The sequence below is a fragment of the Oryctolagus cuniculus genome, unplaced genomic scaffold, assembly GCF_964237555.1.
Source record: "Oryctolagus cuniculus unplaced genomic scaffold, mOryCun1.1 SCAFFOLD_69, whole genome shotgun sequence".
Taxonomy (NCBI): Eukaryota; Metazoa; Chordata; class Mammalia; order Lagomorpha; family Leporidae; genus Oryctolagus; species Oryctolagus cuniculus.
Window position 1 is genome coordinate 395,350 of NW_027208355.1, and position 23,912 is coordinate 419,261.

Consider the following 23,912-nt stretch of genomic DNA (forward strand, 5'->3'; position numbering starts at 1 on the left):
GAATTTTTTATTTAAATGAGTGGAACAAATATCATGTATTTCACATATTTGGTTTTAGAGTAATCATGCTTCCACTCTCTCTCTTCCACCCTCCTACTTCCTTACTTATGTTCCTTTTATTTTATACAATGACATAACTTTTAATTTACTTTATACTCACGCTCCAGTAAATAAAGAAATCACCTAGTAACAAGAAGTAAGTAGGTAACTAAAAAAATTAAAAATAAAACATTTCCTCAAGAGTATAGATAAGGGCTAAAAAATCAAATGTAAAAATCAATTTTGATCCTGTACTAAATTTTTTACTCTGTATATTAGCTGCCACAAATCAGAGAAACATTTTATATTTATCTTTATAGCACTGGCTTATTTCAATAAACATAACAGTCTCCAGTTGTATCCCATTTTTTGTAAAAGAGAGAATTTCATTCTTTGTAATGAATGAGTAGTATTCCATTGTGTGTGTTTGTCTGAGAGTGTGTGTATACATATGCATATATTTCACAACTTCAAAATTAGCCATTGGTTGATGGCCACCTGGATTGATTCCATATCTTAGATATTTTGAATTGAGATGCAATATAACCATTAATGCCCAGATAACTCTTTCATATGCTGATTTTACTTTGAGCAAATTCCAAGGACTGGGATTTCTAGGTCATATGGGATATCTATTTTCAGATTTCTGAGGAATCTCTATACTGTCTTGCATAATGGCTGTGCTAATTACCAGTCCCATCAATAGTAGATTAGGGTACCTTTTTCACCACATCCTCACCAGCATTTGTTGTTTGATTTTTGATGATAGCCATTCTAATTGTGGTGAGGTAAAACTTTGTTATGATTTTTATATGCATTTTCCTGATGGCAAGTGACTCTGGGCTTCTTTCCATGTGTCTTTTGGCCATTTGTATTCCATTCTTTTAAAAATCCGTTTATATTGTTAGCCCCTTTCATAACTGGATTGCATGTTTTGTTGTTGTTAGTATCTTGAACTCTCTCTATATCCTATTATTAATCAATTATGGAATATATAGTTTGCACATATTTTATCCCATTCTGCTGATTTCCTCTTTAAGTTGCTGAGTGTTTTTCCTTTCTAGAGCAGAAGCTTTGTTGCTTCATGTAATCTCATTTGTCTATGGTTGCCTTTATTGCCTGTGTTTCTGGGGCATTTTTCCAAGATGTCTTTGCCTGAGCCAGTGTCTTGTAGTTTTTCCCCTTTGTTTTCCTTGAGTAATTTGATGGTTTGGGGTCTTAGATTTAAGTCGTTGATCCACTATGAGATGATTTTGTAGAGGGTATAAGATAGAGGTTCTTGTTTCATACTCATATATTATCCTATGATTAACTGTTTTATAGAATAAAATGCATTGCTTTATCAAGTTTAGAGTTTTTGTCTTATAAACCACTTTTCTTAAATGATTATTTATATGTTTTTAAAAGTATTTATGCAGTCTACTGCTTTTTTCATTTCTTTGTCAATGAAAACTATGGATAAAAGTTACAACTGAAAACCAGAAAGATTGTGAAAGGCAGAGAGGAGGCTTATATTTGGGAATTTAAACCATGGAAATGGCCTCATGAAGAACGGACAACCTTACTGTGTTAATAAAGTTAAACTATGTTCCATTATATGTATATATGAAAAACATGAAACTTGCATACCTTAAATAGAGTTGAAAAATCCATTTTTCCAGAAGAATTAGTTATTTAGCCTAGATTATTTCTTCAGAACCAGTGGTCATTTAAACTGAAAGTCATTGAATAAAATTTATACCTAAATTAACATAAAAAGGTTTTGTACCTAAATACCATTATTTCTAGAGTGGCTTTGAGGGCACAGAAGTGTTAATTATTATGATACTCAATTTTATTTTTTTTAACTTTTATTTAATGCATATAAATTTCCAAAGTACAGCTTATGGATTACAATGGATTCCCCCCCACCCCTTAACTTCCCTCCAACCCGCAACCCTCCACTTTCCCACTCCCTCTCCCCTTCCATTCACATCAAGATTCATTTTCAATTCTCTTTATATACAGAAGATAGTTTAGTATATATTAAGTAAATATTTCAACAGTTTGCACCCACACAGAAACACAAAGTGAAAAATACTGTTTGAGTACTAGTTATAGTATTAAATCTCAATGTACAGCACACTAAGGACAGAGATCCTACATGAGGAGTAAGTGCACAGTGACTTCTGTTGTTGACTTAACAAATTGACACTCTCTTTATGGCATCAGTAATCACCCTAGGCTCTTGTCATGAGTTGCCAAGGCTATGGAAGCCTTTTGATTTCACTGACTCAGATCTTATTTAGACAAGACCATTGTCAAAGTGGAAGTTCTCCCTTCAGAGAAAGGTACCTCCTTCTTTGATGACCCATTCTTTCCACTGGGATCTCACTCGCAGAGATTTTTCATTTAAGTCATATTTTTTTTTTTCCAGAGTGTCTTGGCTTTCCATACCTGAAATACTCTCATGGGCTTTTCAGCTGGATCTGCATGCCTTAAGGGCTGATTCTGAGGCCAGAGTGCTGTTTAGGACATCTGCCATTCTATGGGTCTGCTGTGTATCTCGCTTCCCATGTTGGATCATTCTCTCCCTTTTTTATTCTATCAACTAGTATTTGCAGACACTATTGTTTTTTATGTGCTCCCTTTGGTTCTTAGGCCTATCATTATGATCAATTGTGAACAGAAATTGATCACTGGGACTAGTGAGATGGCATTGGTACATGCCACCTTGATGGGATTGAATTGGAATCCCCTGGTATGTTTCTAACTCTACCATTTGGGGCAAGTCAGCTTGAGCATGTCCCGAATTGCACATCTCTTCCCTCTCTTATTCCCACTCTTATATTTAACAGCGATCACTTTTCAGTTAAGTTTCAGCACTTAAAAAGAATTGTGTATTGATTACAGTATTCAACCAAAAGTATTAAGTAGAACAAACAAAAAAATACTAAGAGGGATAACATATTAAGTTGTTCATCAACAGTCAGGGCAAGGGCTGATCAAGTCACCATTTCTCATAGTGTTCATTTCACTTTAACAGGTTTCCACTTTGGTTCTCAGTTAGTTGTCAGCTATCAGGGAGAACAAGTGGTATTTGTCCCTTTGGGATTGGCTTATTTCACTCAGCAAAATGTTTTCCAAATTCCTAACAGGGATCACTTTTCAGTTAAAATTTAAACACCTAAGAATAATTGTGTGTTAATTACAGAGTTCAACCAACAGTACTAGAACAAAAAAAATACTAAAATGGATAAAGTATTACATTGTACATCCACCATCAGGACAATTTTCTAATAATATGCCATAAGTGTTTGGCTCTGGATAGTCAAAGATAAATACTTTTCTGTTGTAGAATTTCATAGCTGGAAGATACACTGAATGACCAGCTGTCAAGTCAAAATAATCTGGGGTTGGTGTTAAGCCACTGCTTGCAATGCAGGCATCCCATATCTGAGTGTCAGTTTGACTTCTAGATCATCTGCTTCCAATAAAACTCCCTAGTAATGTGCCTAGAAAGGAAGAAGATGGCCCATATTGTTGAGCTCCTGCCACCCATCTGGGAGACCTGAATGGAGTTCCACATTCCTGGTTTTGACCTGGAGCAATGCTAGTAGCCATTATGGCCATTTGGGTAGTCAATCAGCAGATGGAAGAGAAATCTCTCTCTCTCTCTCTCTCTCTCTCTCTCTCTCTCTCCATTTCAAAAAATTTAAAAATGTCAAATTTATCCTAATTGATAAGTGTGTTAGTATATTTGTGTCCTTTATACCACATCAAAGACATGGCTTTTATCTTACAGAAAAAAAAGAATAAAATTTGTAAGTGCCTTTGTCAAGTGGAATTTTTAAAAAGATTCTCATTTAGCACATCTGTAAGAGATGTTTTATGTTTTCATGTTTTTCTTTCTGTAGTTTAAGATAATGTGAAACCCCTGTTACCATTCATTTTCCTCTTCAGGGGCTAGTGTAATTTTGAATGTTCTGGGGGTGATTAAACACATTACTCTGTATAAACAAATTTTGCACTTAAAGTGTGTTTTAGTTCTAGATTTTCAGCATGTGTTCTGTTCCATTGCTTTAGCTTGCTTCTGTGTTGTCACCATTGCTGAATTACCTTGTCTGACTGTGTACATCCTTTGTTTCCTCTCAAATCTGTTTTTTAATGTTCATTCTTACATTACCTTCTCTTAATGTACCACTCTTGTATTACCTATTTAATTTTCTTTCCCGATAGTCATTTTTTTTCTCCTCTAATTCATTTTTACTGAATTCTAATTGTTTTTCTTTTGGGTATTTACATAGTAATCTAATTATTATTCATACTTGAATTGTTCTGATTCTGAGAAATTTGTTATTTCACAATCTAATGTTTTATTTATGTCAGATCATTTATTAATGCTATATTTTTTGTTTTTGCTGTTTGGTGATCATGTCTTTCCTGTATCTTCAATTTGCTTTTCTTTTTTTTAAAATTTTTTAACAGGCAGAGTGGACAGTGAAAAAGAGAGACAGAGAGAAAGGTCTTCCTTTTTTGCCATTGGTTCACCCTCCAATGGCCACCGCGGCTGGTGCGCTGCAGCCGGTGCACCGCGCTGATCCGAAGGCAGGAGCCAGGTGCTTCTCCTGGTCTCCCGTAGAGTGCAGGGCCCAAGCACTTGGACCATCCTCCACTGCACTCCCTGGACACAGCAGAGAGCTGGCCTGGAAGAGGGGCAACCAGGACAGAATCCAGCACCCCAACTGGGACTAGAACCTGGTGTGCTGGCGCCACAAGGCGGAGGATTAGCCTATTGAGCCACGGTGCCAGCCTTCAATTTGCTTTTCTATTCTCTGTTGCTCTGTGGGTGGATTGCAACTGTGCCTATTCCATGTTCATATTGAAGCACAATGCTCTATGCTGTTTTATGGGGTGGCTTCTATGTAGGTTGTTAGGGGACAGGCAGGGAAGAATCTTCTAGCTTCACGATTCTAAAGTTATGTATGATGTTTATGAATTGGACTAAAACTTGGCTATGCTCTATTTTCTGGAAGCTTCCTTTCTTATATTTTTCCATCATATGTTAGAACTTTCTCTTTACCTTGATTTTAGTTTTGCCAACATTCACATTGGATTCTCCTCCCAGTGGAGCTTCCTCGTTGTAGATTTCTCCTCAGAAACAAGTGCATGTGCTTATGACTTTTGTGAATTACTTCTTCCTAGGCTCCACCAGCATCAATGAACCTTACAGAAAACCTGCTACTCTTTAACACATCTTAGCTGATTTCAGTTTTTCTCTTAAAGGCATCCCATCAAATTTCTCCTCAGGATGAAGACTTCAATGTTGTTGGGAATTTTGGACCTGAGGTACTACTTCTTACCTTTTTAAAAAAATATTTTTTGTGGCTATGAGTATTGGCCACATACATATTTAGTCCTTTTGAGGAGATATTTACTGACATAGGGAAAGTAGGTCCTGTGTGGGTAATAAGTCACATCTGGAATGTCAGAGACATAGTAACATCAAAGTATGCATGTACTACAAACCATTTGAAGAGTAGCTGGTTTGAGGTGCAACAGACAAAGACACCACTTTGGATGTCACATACAACAGGAGAGTGCTGGGGATAAGTCCCACCTCTGCTTCTCCATCTTCATACTAATTATACTGGGAGGCAGGTGATGACCATACTCTGTCTCCCCTCATGGCCATCGTGTTTCCCTTTTTTCTCTCTGGTCATTTCCTTCTCTGCCTCTTCTCATCTTTCTCGCTGTGGCGCTCTGAGGTGTGACACGGACGAACCCTCTTCCTCACCAGGCCGGTGCCTTTCTTCTTCTGCCCGCCCTGCTCCATTTCTCTCTGGCCACCACCGCCACTGCCGCCCAGCTGGTGTCAGTGCCTTGCTTTTCCCCCCCACATCGTTCCTGCAGCTTATGGCTCAGGGCACCTTCAGTATTTCTGCTCAAAGTAACCACATACCTCTTTAAAAATTCCTCCAAGAAAGAGAAGATGCTTTACCTGACTCTTTGTGCCTTTATCTCATGGTGAACTTTCTGAGCAAGTATACAACTACCCAGAAGGCCTAGAAGTGCTGTATATAGAGCAGTTCCACTTCACTGCTGAGCCACCTTGAGAACCTAGCTGATGATAGGTTATTTGGTTAGAAGACAAGGAAGAGAGGATTTCATCTTTGAAGTATCAGATTCAGAAATGATTACCTCTGACCACATCCTGTTTACCAGGACTGAATCACATGGCTCAAATGAAACTATAGTGGATAACTGGAAAAGACTTTATTTTTATGTTTTAAAAGGCACCCAAATACACCATCCAACACCTCTATGACCAGCACCTGCATGCAGACAGTAAGAACTTTTTGCTATACTATACTGAACTCTTAATATTCATCACTGAAAGCACAAGAAGTAGTGTCTTTTATTCAATATTTGTAATTTCAATTGTGCATTCCCTCTTGATTAAGCTCACAAATTAGTTCACTATATATTTGTAAAGAACTTTGGGCAGGTGATTGGCACAGAAGTTAAGATGCCACTTTGGGTATGGGCATTCCATATTGGAGTACATGCTTTGAGTCCCAGCTCCTTTGTTTTCTATCCCTTGCCATAGCAATGTGCACCCTAGGAAGTAGCAAGTGATGACTCACATACCTGGATCTTTTTCACCCACATGGAAGACTGAGCCAGTTTCAAGTTCTTGACTCCAGTTTTGTTCATTCCTGGCTGTTACACATATTTGGGGGAGTGTACCAGCTGATAGGAGATCTCCCTGTCTTTCCCATTCAGATAAAGTGAAAATAAATAAAAAAATAAAAATAAAATAAAAATTCTGGATGCTATAATAAAATCTAAGTTACTAAAAAAGCAAAATATTATAGACCAGAAACCATAATGATGGGAAAAATTAAGTGTGGATCTTATAGTGACATTTCCAGCTAACTTGGATGAGAAGGCAATAAAAAACTGCTCAAAGGGGGATCTGAAAATTCTGAATGTGGTGAGAACCATAAATAATAAACACACAAGTACTAGAGTGAGTATATGCCTTCAAAAGATTTGTTCTTAAAATAAAATTCAAAGAATATAAAAATCACATATAAGGAAATAAACAAGTATAGCTTTAAGGTTTAGTTTACAGCTTTGCATGTATGCCTTTTGATGAATCTGAATTATATACAGGACCAATCTAAGACTATTTTAACCATATTATCTTCTACACCCCATCCCCAGTAGTTTATTTCCAGTACTTTTAAAATTGTCAACATGGCTAATTAAATCTCTGTGCATCGACTTACATTCTGAGTATTTATGGAGCCCAAAACCAAATTTTGATGCAATATTACTTTAGAACCAGAGTGAAGAGTTTAGAACACTGTGAGAATGGACATGAGTTTAAAGTACTCTTTTTCTTTATGGTTTCATCTTATTTGACAGAATAACAAAAAATAAATTTTAGGCAAATATTTCTTCTGAAGTGGTTTTAATGAGTTCTAGAAATCCTGATTCAAACCACTTGCTAGTTAAATATCTTCATTGTCCCAACTTGGAGAAATGAATGTCTAGATTATACCGCCATGTACTATTGGTTAATAGATTCTGTAATGCCTTTCAAAAAGCTTATTGACTACATTTTGCCCTCATTTGGAAAATTAAATCAAAGAAAATGAAAGATAAATTATGTATGTTGGGATTATCCATAAGAACAGCTGTAAAATTTATGATGTAAAATCACAATATACAGAGTTTTCCTCATTTAGACTGTTTAGCCTTGGCTGTCTTTCCCTCTTAGTATGATAAATCAGTGTGAATCTTAAAGATTGCCATACTTTCTCTTTTCCAATGAAACCTGGGGTAGATTAGCACTTCACTACATAAGATTCTAGATTTCTACGTGTTTATTAAGGTACTTATGGAGGTCTGTGTGCTTGAGTCACAATTTGAAAGAAGTTAATTGGTAACTAAAATGTTAACATTGTCATTAGCAGAATTGCTAAGTATTTTCTTTTTATCTCAGTGTTCATTTTATTCTTGTTGGCTCTTGATGTTTTGAAAATTTACAGCATGATACCATAAGAAACTGTGGACTGTTGTGCATTTGAAGGTTTATATATTTATTTTAAATTTCACATCTGTGAACAGTGCTGGTATTCTTTTGCTTTGCTTATAAGTATAATCAAATTTTACAAGGAAGTGACAGCTGGCAATGCATGTACCTCAGTGTAGACAGGCAATCTAAACAGTAAAGTTGGGCACTCTGGGTTTATTGGTAAACAGTGCCAAGTCTATGAGTGAATGGATAACAAACATCTTTAGTTTCCAATCAGTGCAATTTGTGTTTAATAGTCCAAAATTTTGGGGTTGGCATAGTGGCGTGATGGTTAAAGTTGTGGCTTGTAAGGCTGACATCCCATATGGGCACTGGGTTGAATCCCAGCTGCTCCACTTCTGATCCAGCTCCCTGTTAATGGACCTAGAAAACAGGTGGAAGATTGCTCAAGTGTTGATCCCCTGCATCTACATGGGAGACCCAGAAGCCTCTCGCTCTTGTCTTCAGATTAGCACATCTCCAGCCATTTGGCCATTTGGGGAGTAAAGTAGTAGATGGAAGATATCTCTCTTCTTCTCTAACTTTGCATTTCAAATAAATAAATTAATCTTTATGGGAAAAGTCCAGAATTAAACAACCACAGATGTGCTGTGTTATTTATTTTTATTCATAATGTACAACCTTAAAATAAGTAAGAACAGACTGTGAATACTGGATGGTACAAAAACATCATGGGATTCATGGGAGATTACTTAGCCTAAACAGTGGCACATTGAGAAGATTTTGGAAATATGGAATTAAAAGATAAGTATTCTTGCAAAAATATTTAAATCCAGGTATAGTTTTTATAGTCCATATTTTCTATCAATTTTAAGACTCATCATATCATCTCAGAGCTCATCTTGAAAACACAGTATTCCATTTTTTCTAATAAAAGAACATTCTATGAGCATCACAGTTACCTGATTTCAAGAGTATTTATTGTTGTTCAGCAACAGATTTCTGTCCAATTTAATAAGCAATGATTATTTTGATTTTTCCATATGTCAGACATGTCCAAGAAAAGAAGTAGGGAAAGTGACTGGGTCTTTTCTTTGCCCATTTCTTTCATTTAGTCTTCACACTCCCTCTAACATTTCCTTGACCTAATGGAAACAAGGCCAGTTGCCCCAAGCTCACCTCATTGTCATCTTTTTCTCTGGATCCTCTTAGGTTGTCCTTGAATGTTTTACTCTAGCACCTGAAAATCCTTCAGAAACACAGTTTTAAAGCTAAGTTTTACAGGCTTAAGTTAAACATGTTTCACTGAAAGATAATATGTATTTGCAGTATGTGATACACATACTAGAAGGGTAGGTTTGCCAGATAAAATGCAGGACACCCAATACCACGTGGAACATCATCAAACCAAAAATTACATTGTTTAGCAGAAATTCAAATTTAGCTACGGGCTTCATCTTTCTAAATCTGACCACTTTGCTCAAGCGACATATAAAAGCTTCTCAAATTAACTAATGAATTGATGACAAACTGCTGCCTATATTGTATCATGATTATTCCTCTTTTAACCTAGGGTGTGAGGATACTTTGTTATTTGCACTTCCATCAAACAGTTAACTATCAGTCCAATTAGTTAGACTTACTATTGTGAAGTCTATACATGTATAGGCTTCACAAAATACTTTTTAGTACACTTCTATCTTCAATTTTACATTACCACAGTAACATTTTAGGGAAGAGAAAAACTGCCCTTGTCAGCTGTGGCTGTTAGTAATATTCAAACTATAGTTTCTAGTTGAAAGACAGGCTCAATTTTTTCCATAACAATAATGACTACTTTATCTTTTCCCAAGTGACCACAGCTCAAGCACCATTACTCCAAAGGTTAGGATGCCTTGTGTGATGAGAGACTAGATTGATCACACTATTTGACAAAGTAATTTCATTTCTAGGGGTTTATCCTAAGGAAACAAAAAGAATAGACTACAAAGATATCTGCACAGGATGTTATTCACACTGTTGCTTGTAATAGCAATCAATCAACAAATAAATAGGAGAAATTGAGGACAACATTCACAATGCCATCAGAAAATGATTAGCTAAGTCAGTGATGGAACATCCAACCAAATTAGTCTCCTAACTGGATCTTACTATTTATTCTTATCCAGCTACTATCAGTCTCAGCAAGATAAGTGAACTTTTTAAAACAGCAGAGACTAAAAAGAGACCTCCAGGCTTAAAATATACCAATATTTTCTGATCCTTATTATCTATTCATCTGACAAAAGCATTTTAGTTAACAACTAAAATACAAACACTATATATTCATTTATTATATACAATGGGTACTTCAAAAAGATTGAAGAAAATGGAATATAAAATACATTTATTTTGGTGCATGAAAACTTGAAATCCATGCAGATAAAGGGATGTTCAAAAAACTCAATGAAAATAAGTGTTACAAAATCTATATATGAATTTTAAGTTTTTCTGAACCAAAATAATTTGTTTCATTTTATAAGAATTTTTGAAGTATCACTGTATATATTTTTTAAGATAGGTATACATTATGGAATGGCTAAGGAAAGTGACAACATACATATCACCATACATATCACCTTGCACATATTTTGAGTTAGAACTACTTAAATCTATTTTCTCAACAATTTTGGAGAATATTATTCATTGTTATTAACTATATTAACCATGTTTCACTTTTATCTCCATCCTCCAAGTCAATCAATGTTTAAAATTTTTGTTTTAATTTTATTAATATATTAGAAAGTAGATTTAATGTATTTTCATGCACAATTTTATGATAACCATACTTCCTGACTACCCTTCCATCCTCCTTCCCTCAATCCCCCTCCTTCCTCCCTCCTTCCTTTTTTTTTTTTAGATTTTTGCAAAGACACATTTTCATTCTACTCTATAATCACTGGCTTAATGTGTCACTAACTATAAAAGTATCAACTTCTATCCTTTGATTATACACCCACATTTTCTGCCCCTCATCAAGTTCTTTAAGTTTGCTGTTTGTTTTCTCAGCTTAAATGTTCTCTTCCTTGCTTCCTTATTGAAGATCATACCACATTATGTTTTAACCTCAACTATTACCCATGAATGAAAATGTTCAAACTATTCTATCTAAAGCAACCTTTTTCTCCTGGGCTAGTATCTATTGAATTACCATGTTTTTTTTTTTTTTTTCTTCAGAGCATTGAAAAAACTTAATCTATTTTTACCAAAAATATATATTGGCTGTACTGCCTCCTTTAAATATGCTCTATGATTGAACAGTTCTGCCATTCAAGCCACTCCAGAATGTGTAGTGAATTAATAGAAAAATCAGGTATATGAATCTCATTAGCATCAACACATGCTGGCAATTAACAGTCAGCCCCATAAAGGAAAAATTCTGACAGTCACAGTAATCTTGTTTCTTTTGAAAATTGATTTAGAAGTATACAAAACATGTAGCTGGCAGTACATAAGGAAATGTCTACCTTGGAATGTCTCAGAAATTTTACATGCTCTTCTAAAAGAAATCAGGAGAGATATTGCTCTTTGAGGATGCAATATTTCTCTTTTTTTAAAGATTAATTTTATTTATTTGAAAGACAGAGTTACAGAGAGAGGTAGAGACAAAGAGAGTGGTCTTCCATCTGTGGGTTCACTCCCCAAATGGCTGCAGCAGCAGGAGCTGAGCCATTCTGAAGTTGGGAGCCAGGAACTTCTTTTGGGTCTCTCCCATGGGTGCAGCATCCCAAAAACTTAGGCCATCTTCTATTGCTTTCCCAGGCTACAGCAGAGAGCTGGATTGGAAGTAGAGCAGCTGGGACTTGAACCAGCACCCATACGGGATGCTGGCACTTCAGGCCAGGGCTTTAACCCTCTGCACCATAGCGCCAGCCCCATGATGTGATATTTCTTGAGGGGCCACAACCCTTTTGAAAGCATGAAAGGTGTAGTTGCTATGCTCTGATTGCATGCATATAAAAGTGTAAAGAATGGGTCTCTAATGGATCAAGCACTAATTTACCAATCAGAACATGGGTTTCAGGTACAGAAATGAAGACACATGCAGCCTGTGATGGCTGCAAATACATTGGATTGGGGACACTTGGAGACAAGCAGGGCCTATTCATAGAGGGAATGAAAACACACTAGGGAAAAAGAGAGTGCAGTAAATCAATGCTTAGAGATAATTCATAGCCTTCTATGATTATGTTAGAATAAAACACTGAGAAGCAGTCCTTACAGCTTCCTCATTAAGAATTATAAAAAGACTCAAAAAATATTGAATTCAATCAAGAAAAAGATAATAGCAGACATTATTAAATGCTGTAAAAATAAATATCACAAGCAAATAAACAAAGATATAATGATTTTTAAAGAAATGTTAACAAAGTTATTAAAACTAATAAAAGCAATTAAGGAAACAAAGGTAAAAATCACATTAAATAGCCTATTTCAGGAATTAAAACACATTCTTTAGTAAAAATTACAGCCTTTACCAACCTACTAAAGGAAATGTGTCAAATTCTTAGGAGTAAAATCAGACTACACACATCAAAATCCACTATATTTTGAAAATGAAATTCCCAAACACGAACATAACATGAAATAGGAAAACTCCTACATAAACCAAGTAAGTTGAATCACATTTTAAAATGGAAACCAACCAACAAAAAAAGTTAAACAATCAAAATTTCTGGTCCATGTTTACAGGTATATTCCAAACTTCTAGGGAAGAAAAAACAAACATGCTTCCCAGACCTGTGCAAAGTGGAAATAAGCACAGAATATTTTTAAATTTATTTTTGGAAAGTGAGGATTACATTAATGATGATGCATGTGTACCAGTACGTGAAGTAATTTTTTAAAAGCATACCTTTCATAAAGAGATAGAAATATTCTAAGCAAAGTATTATTATAATAAATGAAATCACATAGGAAAACCAAGTAAGACGATTACAAGCAAGAGACAGTAAAAATATGAGAGTTGTCGAGATTCCCAGAGTTGTCGAGATTCCCAAAGAAGTCACCCAAGTAGGTGAAAAATACAAAAAGAAAATCACATGATTGTTTAGGTTACATGTGAAAACATTTAATAAAGTTCAACATCCAGTGAAAAAACTTGCTATCCATCAAACAAATAAGCAGAAACTAAATTCTTCAATCATATCAAGATTTACTCCTAAGATTTGACAAGATTAAAAGAACTAGCACAACTAATACAGGATCATTGAGAACTTTTTCCCTGGAAGTAAGCCTCGACCAGGAGGGCACTACTATTTCTTTTCAACTTCCTATTGGAAACATAGTCAAGGAAATAAAGTGGCAAAAAGGAAACACAATGTGTAAAGATCAATTTCTAAGGAAAAATTATATATATAAATACATGTGTGTACATATACACACATAATTATATAGGATGGCCCTTAAATACATAGATAATTCATAAAATCTAAAAATAATAAAACTGATACACAAACTCAACAATATTACTGGAAAGATTAATGTATAAAATCCACTAATTATTAAGCACTAGCAAGAAACAAACATAAAATAATATTAATGGGCAAGAGGCAGAATAGAAAACAAATAAGTACAGCAGAGAGGTTAAAAAAAGGATTGAATTATGTAATATGTAGAAATATTCAAATATCAGCATTAAAAACCCCACATTGAAATGAGTCTGAAATATGAAGAAAATGTAAAACACCAAAGCCAATAAATAGCCAATACACTCTAATTCACCCTAAGCAAGTTACTGCAGCCTTCAGGTGGGATTCTCCCAGGAAAACCCATGAGGAGGCAGGAGGGTCCCAGCAGGTGGCAGGATCCCGCTGGTGAAAGGGTGCAGCCTAGAGAAGGCCCTTGGCCCCTGTACCCAGACCTTACCTCTCTGCCCATCTGGAGCAGCCTGGAGTTCCTGTCCCTGCTGTAAAGATGCTGATTTGTTGCATCTGCTGGGTCCTGCGTGCTGACGGCTATGTGAGCTGTCCAATCAGGTGCGGTGATGTCACTGCCACAAAATCACACTGGATTGTTACACCGTAGAGTTCCAAATTCCTGGAGGAGAGAGGTCCAATGAGGGGCCTCTGCCGCTGGGAGACTCAGGAACTAGTGGGGTATCCGCTGTTAGCTGACCTTGTCCACTGCAACACAGTCTATCTCAGATGCCCGGGAATGGTGAGTGTGTGTGGCCAGGTGTCCAGAGTCGGGGAAGGGGAAGCTGGTGGTACCTTCTGGCAGGACGTGGGCTCCCAGAGGTCATCTGTGGAACATTGGGCTTCATCTCGCTGTCAGCACAGCACTTCCCTGAGTTCCTTGACTGGCACCCTGGACCCAGGCACCCTGCCCCTTTCCTGTTAGCAGAGAAGTCTCATCCCCAGAGCCATCTGTGGAGAGCTGAGGGGTTGCAGCCCCGCATCTCCCCGATTGTGCAGTGGGGACAGAGTGGTCACTAGGCAGCAGCAGTGCTGTGTGTATGGGGTTCATGCACGTGAGGAACTGTCATCTATGGGGTCCTCAGTTCTCCTTTCTTCCCATGTGGGAAACAGGGTCTCAGTTCCAGGACCTGGCCTTTCTGTGTAGCTTTCTAGGAAATACCCCAGTAGTTCTAGTATGTGGAATTATTAAGTAGAAACAGTGTAGAATGCCTACTGATTTCTAAAATTTACAAGAAGGTTGAAACTGTTTAAATTTATTAAACAGTTTTTATGTGAGACTGTCAAGAAAACTTGAGAAAAGTTCTACTTTATTACACACAATGCTTTTTTAAAGAGATCATATAATAGATGTTTTTGCACTGATATTTGGTAAATAATGACAGATTTCCCATGAGACTTTTTGTAAAGGAATTAGGACACATATTAATTTCTCATTTAATGTCTTCATTTTTAAATATTGTTTATAGCCATTCACTATATTCCTACTAAACTAGGGTCTTTTTGCATTTTATTTGTTAAACTTTTTTTTGGTGAAGTATTAAGACTTTTTTTTTTACTGTAAAGTGTATTTAAAATGTTATCTCAAAAACTAAAGAAAAATACAAGGAAGAAGAGTGGGAGAGAGAGAAGGATATATCATTATTCTTTTAGAATTGTGTATACAAACAATATTGCATATTGGTAGTTTAAAAAACTACCAATTTGAGAAATATTTAAATATATAATTTGACAAATATTTAAAGCAAAATGAAACATTGTAGATACTTTCATTTTGATTATGATTCTTATCTATGAGATTAGAAAGAAATCCTATTTTCTCATTTTAAAATATCCTAATATATTAGAGTGTTTAGAGTTCTTGGCTCCTAGCTTCAGCATGGCCCAGTCTTGGCCATCATGGCCATTTGGAGAGTGGACCATCAGATGGAAGATCTCTCTCTTCTTCACTGTCTCTATAACTGCCTCTAAAGTGTATAAATATGTTGAAGACTTTCCTTAATTTCATTCTAAAAATGTGTCTCTGTTTACATGTATGCATTATACGTGCATCACAGAACATTCAGAAAATTTAGTATAAGCTATGGGAAGAGATCAAATCTTCCATATTCAGTCACTTAACATGTACAAAAAGATACATGCATATAGATGTATACTTCTACAAATAAAACCATGACCAAAATAGACATGGCATTTTGTAGTCTACATTTCCTACTCAACGATGTGTAACGTGTTTTTCCCTTCATGTTGTTAATTATTCTTAAAGTTCATGATTTGGGTCATTTTTTTTCATGAAAGATCTCTGTGAGTGAGATCCCAGTGGAAAGAACGGGTCATCAAAGAAGGAGGTACCTTTCTCTGAAGGGAGGAGAGAACTTCCACTTTGACTATGACCTTGTGTAAATACGTTCAGAGTTGGTGAACTCAGGGGGCTTCCATAGCCTTGGCAACTCATGACAAAAGCCTAGGGTGATTACTGATGCCATAAACAAGAGTGTCAATTTGTTAAGTCAACAACAGGAGTCACTGTGCACTTACTCCTCATGTAGGATCTCTGTCCTTAGTGTGCTGTACATTGTGATTTAATGCTATAACTAGTACTCAAACAGTATTTTTCACTTTTTGTTTCTGTGTGGGTGCAAACTGTTGAAATCTTTATTAATGTATGCTAAACTGATCTTCTGTATATAAAGAGAATTGAAAATGAATCTTGATGTGAATGGAATGGGAGAGGGAGTGGGAAAGTGGAGGGTTGCAGGTGGGAGGGAATTTATGGGGGGGAAGCCATTGTAATCCATAAGCTGTACTTTGGAAATTTATATTCACTAAATAAAAGTTAAAAAAAATTCGTGATTTGAATTGGCTGAAAATATTAACCTCTCCTTTTTACCTCTTAAGCTTTAACAATTTTCTATGATGAATAATTATAGTAAACACTCTTCATAAGTCATATGTCTGGTTTTAAGATTAGACTGCTTTGTGTAAGTTGAATTACTAAGCTTGAGATTAATTACTGGGTCCCAGAGTAGGGACATTTAAGGGTTATAATAAATAATGTTAAACTTCCCTACAGAAAAGGTAGCAGTAATTTAGCTACCTACCAAAGTGGTATAACAGTCATTTTTTTGAGAAAATGCTTAGTAATAAGAGGTATTGGAAAATTTTAAAAGAATCATCAATTGAGTCATTAAAATGTCATCTCACAGTTGTTTTGCATTAATTTTTATTATGTGTGCTTGAATTTAATTTCCTAAGTTCATTGCCCAATTATATATCTTCATTTCAATACTTCCTTTAACAATTATAAAATAATTTTTATATAAATGAATGGAGGGCCCAGCACTGTGGCATAGCAGGTAACACTGCCATGTGCAGTTCCGCCATCCCATGTGGGTGGTGGTTCAAGACCTGGCTGTTCCACTTCTGATCCAGCTCCCTGCTGTGGCCTGGGGAAGCATTAGAAGAAAGCCCAAGTCCTTGGGCCCCTGCATCCCTGTTGGAGACCTGGAAGAAGCTCCAGGCTCCTGGTTTTGGATAGGCCCAGCCTCAGCTGTTGTGGCCCATTGGGGAGTGAACCAGTGGGTGCAAGACAGCTCTCTATCTCTCTGCAACTCTTTGAAATAAATCTAAAAATCTTTAAAAAATTTAAATGAATTGAACAAATTTCATATATTTCACATATATGGTGTTAAGAGAATAATGATACTTCCCAATCTACTCTTTTTCTCTCTGTCTCTCCCTCCCTCCCTCCTCCTTTCTTTCCTATTTTCCCCTTAATTTTTACAATGACATACTTTTAATTTACTTTATACACAAGCTTAACCCTCCACTAAATAAATAATTCAACCAGTAACAAGTTGTAAGTCAGTAAAATAACAACAACAAAAAAATTCAACCAAAAAAAACAAAAAACAAAAAACAAAAAACAAAAACCACTGTTCCTCAAGAGTATAAACCAGGACTGAAAAAATCAAATGTAAAAATATCAATTTTGATCATACGCACTACATTTTTTACTCTGTATATTAGCCATAACAAATGAGGGTAACATATGCTATTTACTTTTATGGGGCTGGCTTATTTCAGTAATCATAATAGTCTCCAGTTTCATCTAGTTTCTGGCAAAAAAAAGGATTTCAATTTTTAATAAAATTTTTTTCATTAAAATTTTTAATGAAAAATTTCATTTTTAATTCCATTGTGTGTGTGTGTGAGTGTGTGTGTGTGTGTGTGCATCTCACAATTTCATAGTTATCAGTTGATGGACATCTGTGTTAATTCCATATCTTAGGTATTGTGCATTGAGATGCAATAAACAGAGGGTACAGATAATTTTACATAAGCTGATTTCATTCTCTTCGGGCAAATAACCAGGACTGGGATTGCTAGTTCATATGGGAGATCTATTTACAGATTTCTGAGGAATCTCAATACTGTCTTCAAATGTTGGCTGCACTAATTTGCATTCCCATCAACAGTGGATTAAAGTTCCTTTTTCATCACATTCTCACCACAATTTGTTGTTGTTTGATTTTTGTATGATACTCATTCTAATTGTTGTGAAGTAAAACCTCATTATGGATTTTATATGCATTTTCCTGATGGGAAGTGACCCTGAGCATCTTTCCATGTGTCTGTTGGCCATTTGTATTCCATCCTTTGAAAAATCCGTTTATATCTTTAGCCCATTTCTTAACTGGATTGCTTGTTTTTCGTTGTTGTTGAGTTTCTTGAGCTCTTTATATATCCTGGTATTATTCCTCTATGGAATTTATAGTTTGCAAATATTTTATCCCTTTCTGTTGATTTCCTCTTTAATTTGTTGAGCATATCCTTTCCAGTGTAGAAGCTTCCTAGCTTCATGTAATCTCATTTGTCTATGAGTGCCTTTTTTGTCTGTGTTTCTGAAGTGTTTTCCAAGAAGAAGCTTTTGCATGAGCCAATGTCTTGTAGTGTTTTGTCTTAGTTTTCCTTGAATAATTTGGCGGTTTCAGGTCTCATATTTAAGTCCTTGATTCACTAGGTATGATTTTATGTAGGGAATAAGATAGGTGTTCTTGTTTCATACTCATGTATACAGAGATCCAATTTTTCCAACATCATTTGTTGAAAAGAATGCCCTTTCTGCAGCAAGTGATTTTAGGTCAATTGTCAAAGATTTCTTGGTTGTAGATGCATTAGTTAATTTCTGGAGTCTCTAGTCTGTTCCATTGGGTGACCTGTCTAATTTTGTGTCAATACCAAACTGATTTGATTATAATTGCCCTGTAATATTTCTTGAAATCTGTTCTTGTGATGCCTCCAGCTTTACTTTTAATGTTTATGATTGCTTTGGTTACTTTTGGTCTCATGATTTTGTAAGACTTTTAGGTTGATTTTATGCACATCTGAGAAAAATGTTTCAGCATTTTGATTGGGATTGCATTGAATCTGTAAATTGTTTTGGCAGTATGAAGATTTTGATAAATTATTTCTTCCACTGCATGGACATGGAAGATTTTTCCAATTTTGATTCTTTTCTATTTATTTCCTCATGTAACTTTCATTGGAGAAATCTTTGTATTCTTGCTTCAACAGATTTAATTCTTTGTAGTTATTGTGAATAAGACTGATGTTATAAGTTCTATTTCTTTTTTTTTTTTTTTGACAGGCAGAGTGGACAGTGAGAGAGAGAGACAGAGAGAGAAAGGTCTTCCTTTGCCGTTGGTTCACCCTCCAATGGCCGCCGCTGCAGCCGGCGCACCGCGCTGATCCGATGGCAGGAGCCAGGATCCAGGTGCTTTTTCCTGGTCTCCCATGGGGTGCAGGGCCCAAGCACCTGGGCCATCCTCCACTGCACTCCCTGGCCATAGCAGAGAGCTGGCCTGGAAGAGGGGCAACCGGGACAGAATCCGGCGCCCCAACCGGTTTTAGAACTCGGTGTGCCGGCGCCGCAAGGTGGAGGATTAGCCTATTGAGCCACGGCGCCGGCTATAAGTTCTATTTCAGCTATTACATTGTTTATGTATATAAAAGCTTTTGATATTTATGTGTAGATTTTATATTCTGTAACTTTGCAAATTTCTCTTATGAATTCCAATAACCTTTAGTGGATTCTTTTGGTTTTCCTATGTATCAGATCATATAATCCACAAACAAGGATAATCTGATGTCTTCCTTTCCCAATTTTACACCTTTTCTTTCTTTTTGTCTAATGGCTCTGGCTAAAACTTCCAGAATTGTATTGAATAGTAGTGGTGAAAGTGGACATCCTTGTCTGGTTCTGGATCTCAATGAAAATGCTTCCAACTTTTTACCCAAAAGTATCATGGTGACTGTTTATTTGTCATGTATTATCTTGATTGTGTTGAGAAATGCTCCCTCTATACACAGTTTTCTTAAAATGTTATCATGAATGGATTTTGTGTTTCATCAAATGCTTTCTCTGCAGCTATTGAGATAATCATACATATGGTCTTCATTCTTCAATTCGCTAATATGATGTATCACATTTATTGATTTGTGCATATTAAACAATCCCTGCATATGATGGATAAATCACACTTGGTCTGGGTGACTGATCTTTCTGATGTGGTGATGGATTCTATTGGATAGTAATTTGTTGAGGATGTATGCATGAACACTCATCAGAGATATTGGTCTACAGTTCATTTTCTTTGTATCTTTTTCTGATTTTATAATTAAGATCATGCTAACTGCTTAACAGGAGTTTGGGAGGAATCCAGTTTTTTCAGTTGGTTTAAATAGTTAATATGAATTGGAATTAGTTTATTTATTTATATGAGAAGCCAATTTACAGAGAGAGGGAGATACAGGGACAGTATTCCATCCACTGGTTCATTCCCCAAATCCAATCCAGCTGATGCTAATGCACCCAGGAAAGCATCAGAGGATGACACAAGTGCTTGAGACCCTACACCTATATGGGAGACCAAGATGAAATGCTTAGCTCCTGGCTTAAGGCTGACCCAGTCCCATTCCAGATACTGCAGCCAATTGGGGGTGAACCAGAGAATGTAAGATCTCTCTCTCTCTCTCTCTCTCTCCCTCTCTCTCTCTCTGCAGCTCTGCCTCAAAAATAAATAGGGGGAAGTGCTTGATGCAGCAGATTATGCCACCATCTTCAGTGCCCGCATCCCACATGAGTGCCAGTTTAAGTCCCATCCAGCTCCCTGGTGATATACCTGGGGAAAGTAGAGGAGAATGGTCTGGGTCCTTGGGCCCCTACCTCCATATGGGAGACCTGAGAGAAATTCCTGGCTCCTGGCTTCGGCCTGGCCCAGACTCAGCTGTTGCAGCCATTTGGGGAGTAAACCAGTGCATAGAAGATCTCTCTCTCTCTCTCTTTGTCGCTCTAACTCTGACTTACAAATAAATATTTTTGAAAGGTCACAAATGATTTTCACAGTTTTTGAGGTTGCTTTTCCTTTGTTTGTTACCAATATATTTTATTTGAAAAGCAGAGAGAGAGAGAGAAAGAGAGAGAGAGAGAGAGATCTTCCAACTTCTGATGTATTGCCCCAAATTACCACAATTGTTTTGGTTGGTCCAGGCTGTAGCCAGGAGCCTGGAACCTGATCTGAGTCTCCCATTGGGGTGACAGGGGCCCACATACTTGGGCCAATCTCTGCTGCTGGATGAATTAGAATTAACATTAGCAGGGAGCTGGATTACAAGTGAGTCACTAGACACCCAAACCAGCTCCAACAGAGGATGCCAGCATCACAGGTGGTAGCTTAACCAACAGTGCTACAATGCAGGTGCTTGATGTTGCGTATTCTTAACTGGAATCACTTTGTATCATTTTCTGTATGGGCCTCCATAATTTTTCTATGTTTCTGTTTTATTTAATAGAAAAATATATTGTATTAATTCAGAAATTATTATTTTAAAGTCTTAAAAACCAGTTTTTATATTTTACATTGTAATCATCATTATAATTCTTAAAACAAACTTCAGAGACAAATCTAACCTTTGCAAACAATATTTTGCGGCTATTTACATTTGAAGCATCCTGTTAATAAAACTTCCTGGTATCCTGTGATTGACAGTTTTCACAGAATACAAATTCATTATCCTATCATGTTTAGAGCTTTTGCCTTATAAGCCACTTTTCCTAATTGATTGTTTATATTATTAAGGAGAATTCATGCATCCTACTGTTTTTGCCATTTATTTTAAAATGAAAACTATGGAGAACAGTTACTGAAAAGGATGTGAATGGGAGAGAGTTGGCTTGTGTGTGGGGATTTAAGCCATGGAAATGGCCTCATGAATAACTAACAGCCTTACTGTATCAATTGACTTAAAATATGTTCCAAAATCTGTATATATGAAATACATGAAGCTTGCATACCTTAAATATAATTAAAAAAAAAAACAGATTTTGGGTCTGGCCCCATGGCTCACTTGGCTAATCCTCTGCCTGTGGTGCTGGCATCCCATTAGGCATTGGGTTTTAGTTCCGGTTTTTCCTCTTCCAGTCCAGCTCTCAGCTGTGGTCCTGGAGGGCAGTGGAGGATGGCCCAAATGCTTGGGTCCATGCATGGGAGACCAGAAGGAAACACTTGGCTCTGGGCTTCAGATTGGTGTAGCTCTGGCCATAGTGGCCATTTGGGGGTGAACCAATGGAAGGAAGACCTTTTCTCTTTGTCTCTCTCCCTCACTGTCTAACTCTGTCAAATAAATGAAGAAAAATAAAGAAAAAAACACAGATTTTTCCAGAAGAATTAAAATCATTTAGCCTAGATTCTTGCTTTATCAATAAGGATCTTTTCAATTGAAAGGAGTTTAGTAAAAATTACACCTAAATTACCAGAATGTGGCCTTGTACCTAAATACCATTATTTCTAGGGCGGCTTTCAGGGCACTGACATTTTAAGAAATATGACACCCATTTCTCTAATAATATGCTATGGGTGTTTGGATCTGGATAATCTGAAAGATAAATACTTTTCTATTGTAGAATTTCATAGAAAATCATTGAATGATCCAGATGTAAAATTAAAATAATCTGGGGCTGGTGTTTTGTTCTACTGGCTTAAGCCACTGCAGCAATGCAGGCATTGCATATCTAAGTGCCTGTTTGAATCCTAGATTCTCTGCTTCCAATAAAACTCCCTAGCAATTTGTCTGGGATGGTAGCAGATGGTCCATGTGGTTGGGTTTCTGCCAGCCATGTGGGAATCCTGGGTGGAGTTCCACATTCCTGGTTTTGACCTGGGACAGTGCTGGCCATTGTGGCCATTTGGGTCTCTGTCTCTGTTTCCTTTTCTATCTTTTCTCTCTCTCACTTTTTCAATAAATAAAAAATCAAATTAATCCTAATCCTTAAGAACTTGGTGTCCTTGATACCATGTTAAAGACATGGCTTTTATCTTACAGAAAAATTTAACAAAATTTATAAATGCCTTTGTCAAGTGGAAGTTTTAAGAAGATTCTCATTAGGCACATCTGTGTAAGAGGAGTTTTATGGTTTCAAACATTTTTCTTTCTGTAGTTTCAGATCACTTGAAACCCCTCATTACCATTCATTTTCCTCATCCCTAGCTTTCTAGATAACCATAGTATTTTCCTTTGCTTTATATGTTCAGTAATTTCATAAGAACATGTCTAAGTTTAGAATGTTATGGGTGATTTTCTTAAATACATTTTGCACTGCATAAATATATATGTTCAAGTATATTTTGCACTTAAAGTGTTTTAACTCTAGATTTTCAGCATGTGTTCTGTTCCATTGCTTCAGCTTGCTTCTGTGTTGGCACTGTTGATGAATTATCTTCTCTATGTACATTTGTATCCTCTCTAATCCATTTTCTTTTTTAAGAAGAGTTATTTATTTATTGGTAATTTTCTCTGTTAATACTATGTCTTTTTGTTTTATTCTGATCAACCTAACTGGCCAGGATAGATGTTAATTATCTTTATTAATTGCCACACAGAGTTTTGTTACATTGTTTTTTTTCCTATTTTTTCAAGTTTTATTGACTTTTTTCTCATTTCCCAATAAGAGTGGCTACACACTGGGTTATGTGCATATGTGGGGGACAGACAGGCACATTTGCGTGGGTTGCGTGGCTGAGTGGCACTGGTGCAGATTCTTCATGGGGATGCACTACTCGCTGACAGACTGTGTGCTGCAGTGTGCAGTGCTGGGGTGTCCTTAGGTGTGTCTGTGGTGAATTCTCAGCAGCCAGGGGATGACCCAAGAAATATGTAGGGCAGAGGCCTCAAAGCCAGCATTGCACAGTCGTAACGAGTCTCTGTGTGGGCATCACAAGTGGTTCATTCTCCCGCCATAGGACAAGTGACGCAGAGGCTGAAGGGCACCCCAACTTCCTGTCTTTGTTTTATACTCTGCAGTACACAAGCCCCATAAGACATAACCACTA

At 36.5% G+C, this 23,912-nt stretch overlaps 1 long non-coding RNA gene across 1 annotated transcript in view; it reads left to right on the plus strand.

The window, feature by feature from the left end:
- The first annotated feature begins 2,817 nt into the window (after positions 1-2,817).
- LOC103346818 (uncharacterized) overlaps positions 2,818-23,912 on the plus strand; it is a 69,774-nt gene continuing 48,679 nt past the window's right edge. The window contains exon 1 of the long non-coding RNA XR_011386109.1: positions 2,818-14,263. This is a non-coding gene — a long non-coding RNA (uncharacterized lncRNA). The remainder of the gene's footprint in view (positions 14,264-23,912) is intronic.